A 6,000-nucleotide genomic window follows, 5' to 3' on the forward strand; every position below is an offset into this window, starting at 1 on the left:
ATGAAGCAGCAGCTGTACTGAAATCAGTTACTAAAGATGGTTCCAACTCCCAGGGTGCTGGTTCACTGGGTGTATATGGAAATGCAAACTAATAAGAAAAAGGCAAAATATTCAATGCTTTGGTTATTGCTATCTGTAATAGCTGAACTGAAAGTAAAGAGAATGCTGTGTCGAACTTTGATGCTAGACTAGGCCACGCTCAGATTTTACTGAGTCAGAGTTCCGGGCCACTGGCCTCAAAGCCGCCCCACAAGGTAAAAATCAACGTGGGGGAAGGGCGAAACCAAGAAACTTGGAAACAGGGTGGGGGAGGCGGTATATAGTGTGAAAGTTGTTTGTTTTGTAGATCGGGGTATTATGGCTTCCGGAGAAACATTTACATACGAAATGGAATGTGAGAATAACTAATTTGAGGGCTGTGTCTTTGGTTTGAATGCTGCTGAGTGGGAGAGCATGTTTGGGTAGATACAGGACCCACAGCTCACTTTGGAACAATCAGAGATGGCTATGTGTGATTCAGGCACACAGGAAGTTACTTCCTGGGGTACACAGCCAGCATGTGGACTCGATAAAAGCCACAGTAGTATCTGTGTGCCCGGAGACGGGACTGCCCAACACCCCCTATAGAGGCCGAGTCCAACACCCCAGTTGAAGCAGCTGCTGCACTTCATCTGCAAGCTGTGTGGGACTGGCTTTATGATGACCCGGTTATTCATGCCCGTTATCCAGGTCACAAAAAATGCTGTGGTGAAGGGGACCCCTTTCACTTGGGCACCCATATTAACCTTATGTTGTGAAATCGAAAAACAGTTTGGGGGAAGCCTTAAGGAATTTACTGTCTCTGCTTCTCCTCATGGGTCTTATAGATGCTAATAGAAACGGTAGGTTAATTAACAAGAGAATGGGTAGAGGCTGGGGGGGAGTCTGAGGGCTCTTCCCGACTAGGTGGAAATTTTTAAAAGGAGGAAATAAAGGTGAATAAAGCGAATATTGATAGAGGCCAAACGAAGCAGAAAAAGGAGAATGGAAATCTTTAGGTGGTTATTAAGAAATGGGATGAATGAAATGGACGCTGATGGGTTAAAACAAAGGTTTTAATAACAGCACTACCTAATGTTGGCTGGGCCAAAGGGGCCCCTGTTGGTCCCCCAATATTAAAGGGCCCTAATTAAGGCTGCTCTATTTATCCCAATATGGAGAAATTTAAAAAGTTGGCAGGAAAAAATTGCAGTGAAAATCCTAAGCAGCAATCACTTGGGGCAGCAGTTAGGTGTATTAATCAAGATAAAGATTGACAAAAGGGCCAAGTTCCCTTGGCTCAACCCTTACTGAGGACCCACAGCCTTTTACACAAGAGTGGGGGAAATGAATGGTCGGGGGCGGGGGGAGGGGGGGGAGAAGTGATGTTACCAGGGCTTCTTGATATGAGAATCCTACAAACTGTGCACCAAAACCCATATTGGTGAAGCCCTTACTTGTGCTCCAACTGAATTGAATGTAAAAATTTAATGGTTGATAGGAAAGTCTAAGCAAGTATGATGTAAAGAAATTGTTTCATCTTTATCTGAATATTTTATGGGAATGGATATTATGTCTGGTTTAGGAACACTTCCCATACCTAGTATTGTACAATCAAAACCTATTGATGAAGGCTTAAATGAGATTACAGTTAAGAAGGTGAAGGTTGGTGGAAATAAGGTACAGGTTTGCAGGAAAATTGGGATGTGTTTGAACAGGCTTTATGTGAAGTGGTTGCATTTTTGTTTTTTTGTTTGTTTTTTATTTTTTTAAATTAAAAAAAATGTTATTAGGGAATATTGGGGAACAGTGTGCTTCCAGGGCCCATCAGCTCCAAGTTGTCCTTCAATCTAGTTGTGGAGGACACAGCCCAGCCCCAAGTCCAGTCACCGTTTTCAACCTTAGTTGCAGGGGGCGCAGCCCACCATCCTGGCAACCCTGTTATTGAGAGCTGGCGCTCTAACCAACAGCCCCGCTGGGAGCTCAGCGGCAGCTCATTGTTTTCAATCTAGTTGTGGAGGGTGCAGCTCACTGGCCCATGGGGGAATCGAACCGGCAACGCTGTTCAGAGCTCGAGCTCTAACCAACAGCCATCCGGCCACCGCGGTTGCATTTTTTTTTTAAATTGAGGTTTAATTGACATACAACATTATATTAGTTGCAGGTGTACAACATAATGTTTCAACATTTACATATATTGGGAAATGCATCTTCTTAAATCTAATTGTATTGAAATCTAATTGTATTATGGGGAGGGACATTTTATCTGACTGGGGAATGTTTCCCCTACCTAACAGTGTAAAATAGGCATGTAAATCCACCCTTCAAGCAGTATTAACTGGACATGCTAAATGTGAACCAGTAAGATTGCCTGCGCCCATACAGGTGCAGGACAGAAGCTGGAGTGTGGTAGGGCCATTGCCTGTGCACTAGCCTGACGCGGGGCCTGGCCCGGGCGTGATGGTAAGAGCCTGTGAGCGCCTCCCAGCGATGACTGCTGGTCCTTTGGAGGGGTGTTTACTACTACCTTGTTAATGAACATTACTAATTGAAGCTACCTGAAGGACGTAAAGTGATCTTAAAATCTGAAGGACGTAAAGTGATCTTAAAAATCTGGAATAGCCATAATGTCTCGGATGAAGTTGGAGAAGTGCCCTAATGGGGATGGCAGTGTCCAGAAGAGTTCCATAATAATGTGGAAATGGTTTTTAGAGGATCTTGTTATTGAGAGAATGCAAGGAGATATGAGCAGGGAGCCTCTTTTCCCCTAGGACTGGCCCTGGAGCTGTGTGAGGAGCTGCTGGATTCTATTGTCACGTGGACAGTGCCCTATAAATGGATCTTGACTGACTGACCATATGCTGCTTGGTTTGTGGACAGCAGTTCCAAGGTGAATGGACATCATCCGGTGTAGAAGGCCACCACTGATTGAAGAAGGTAAAAACAGATTAGCCTGGTGGTCTGAATTGCATGCTTTTCCCCAGCAGTGACAAAAAGATTGAACAGTGGTAAAAGTCCCTATGTTTGTGTTTTTACTGACTCTTGGGCAGTGGCCAATGGCCTGGCCCTATGGTCAGGCAGGAGGGCAGTGGAAACCTGGCCTATTAAAGGGGTAGCCCCATGGAAATTTGAAGGGTGCATTAAAGTTCCATGTTTCCCCGAAAATAAGACCTAGCCGGACAATCAGCTCTAATGAGTCTTTTGGAGCAAAAATTAATATAAGACCGGGTCTTATCTTATCTTATCTTATCTTATCTTATCTTATCTTATCTTATCTTATATTAGACCCGGTCTTATAGTAAAATAAGACCGGATCTTATATTAATTTTTGCTCCAAAAGACGCATTAGAGCTGATTGTCTGGCTAGGTCTTATTTTCGGGGAAACACAGTAGGACATGGCGACGCCCATTAGAAGAACTGGAATCGACAACCAGATATACCTAGGTGCTCCCTTGAGATGGCCACCTGGGTCCGTGAAATAAGCAGACATGGGGGTCTGCAGCAATGCAGAGATGGGCTGAATGTAGACACTGTCCTCTTGCACCCTCTGAGGCACAAAATGCCAGTAACAGCTGTCTGCCAACAAGAAAGACGGAGAGTGCAGATGGCTGTGTGGCAGACTCCCTGGGGGAAGGCCCAGAACATAGCTGGCAAGTTAGACTGATGCTGGTAGCCGTGGGGAGGGGCTACAAATGGATCCTGCCAGGAATAGACACGGACCCTAGACTGGGCTTTGCTTAGCCAGTGGTAAATGCAAATGCTCTGAGAGCTATAAAAGACCTGAACAGAAGGTACTGCACCAATTTGGACGGCTACCATCATTTCTTCACACTAAGGAATACACTTTGCAGCCCATAATGTCCAACAATGGGCAGCGATAGTCTCCTCTGAGTAATAGCTTGATAGAGAATTGGAATGGGGAAATAGAACAGTGGGTGTCTAAAACGGAGATAAAGCATGAAGGGCTGGCTTACACGCCTTCATGAGTGTATGCTCACACTCAACATGAACATGAGTGGGGCTGAAACAGCGTTTCTTCTAGACAGGAGACATGCTGGTATTCTTTCTTCCCCTCATCACATCAAATTTCCCCCCGACTTGATGAAGTGGTAGCAGGACAAAGGCTGCAACTACAAGGACTGAAAACAGGGATGATTCCTAAGCAGAAACTGTGACTGTTTTTCACCTTTATGTCAGAATTCCTAAGAGCCTGATGGGGCAGGATGTGCCCTCACTCCTTCTGACAAAATTAGGATTAACAGTGAATGCAGTTACTATATTGCTTGATGGTAAAGATAGTCCACTAATTCTGCACCTGTGTGACCTTTCTTTCTCTGAATAGAAGTGGACTGAGAGGGAGGCACTTGCTAGGCTAGCACTGCTGCCTGCAATCTAAACCAGCACACATGGGGTATAAATGGAGAGAAGGAAAAAGTAGTAGCTGAGGGTAAGGGATGAATAAATGGGGTACATAATGGGAGAAATCTAATATTACATGAACATATCAAAAGAGGCTCAGTGAGAGATGGTGTTGTCTTTTAACTCGATTATACCAGATGCCTGAAAAAGTTAAGCTATGTGTTTGCTGAGACCACCTGCTTTTGGAACCTGACAAGATCAAATGGAAGCCTGCAAACTTGAGTGGCCTCGCCCTGGGAGACATTTTCATATGATATGATGCTGGACTGGATAGTTATTAATGACTGAATGAGATTCTAGTTATGTGCCAGTATCTTTTGACTTTTATGATTGTTTTTGCTATTAGGGGTCAGTGTTCCAAGACCGGGGGTGGATTGTGGTATTGTGATTTATAATAAGAAATATATATTTGGTCTTTATCCCTGTTTCTGGCACAGAACTCCTAAAACCCTTGGAATGTCCTAAAAGACAGCAACAGAGATGTCTTTTGTTATGTTAATGAGGTGACTTGAGCTGTCCCTAAGGGTGGGGGCTGGTTGCCTGGGGTTGGCATTTTCAATCCCACTGCCCTGACCTGGGGTGGGGAGAGGGGCTGTAGATGGAATCAGTCACCAATGGCCAATGAGTTAATTCCGCCTCTGTTATGAAGCCTCGAAAGGACAGGGTTTGGAGAGCTTCTGTGTTGGTGAGCACGTGGGGATTTGGGAACAGTGGCCCTCGTGGAGAGGGCATGGAAGCTCCTTGCCCCTTCCCCACACCTTGCTCTGTGCATCTCTTCCATCTGGCTGTTCCTGAGTCATATTCTTTTATAATAAACCTGTGATCTAATAAGTAAAATGTTTCTTTGAGTTCTGTGAGCCACTCTAGCAAATTAAGTGAACCCAAGGCGGGGTCCCTGGCAGCTAACCATTCTGTCAGAAGTACAGGTAACATCTTGGACTTGCGACTGGTGTCTGAACTGATTTGCTGGTAAGGGAGTTGTTGGAACCTCCAATCTATACCCGGTTGGTCAGAAGCACAGGTGACAGTCTGGGCTTGTGATTGGCATCTGAAGTGGGGAGAAGGAGCAGTTGTGTAGGACAGTGACCTTAACCTGTGGAATTTGATGCTCTCTCCAGGTAGTATCAGAATTGAATTGAGTGGAGTCAAATTCTCAGACACTCCAGTGGTGTTTGAGAATTGCTTGTCAATGTGTTGAAACCTGCCCTCCACAGATTGGAAACTGGGTCTCAAAACATCCAAAAGACAGGTGTACTAGGAGGGTATCAATGCCCTTCCTACTACAGGACTCACGGGAGTTGCATTAGCCTGCATTTCTCATCTGGCACTGCTTTGGGTTCCTTTAGCAGAACCCAGTACAGGGAGGAGAGAGCTCTTCACCCGAACCACCCCACAAACCACCAGGCACCTTCTGCATCCTACTGTCCCCGGGGTCACCAGGGCAGAATACTGTAATCCAGAAGGAGACACCAACCCCTTGGGGAGGCTTCAGAGTGGCAGCAGTGTCTGTGGTACCCCGCTGAGACCAGTCACGTGGAGTTGACTTGTTCCTAAGCAGAGGT

At 45.5% G+C, this 6,000-nt stretch overlaps 1 non-coding gene across 3 annotated transcripts in view; it reads left to right on the forward strand.

Moving 5' to 3' along the window:
* Window positions 1-2,949, forward strand: part of LOC109455926 (uncharacterized) — a 248,987-nt gene extending 246,038 nt beyond the window's left edge. For all 3 annotated transcript variants that reach the window (XR_012493412.1, XR_012493410.1, XR_012493413.1), the window contains one exon: window positions 2,790-2,949. This is a non-coding gene — a transcript (uncharacterized LOC109455926). The remainder of the gene's footprint in view (window positions 1-2,789) is intronic.
* Window positions 2,950-6,000: the final 3,051 nt, after the last annotated feature.

The sequence above is a fragment of the Rhinolophus sinicus genome, chromosome X (assembly GCF_036562045.2).
Source record: "Rhinolophus sinicus isolate RSC01 chromosome X, ASM3656204v1, whole genome shotgun sequence".
NCBI lineage: Eukaryota > Metazoa > Chordata > Mammalia > Chiroptera > Rhinolophidae > Rhinolophus > Rhinolophus sinicus.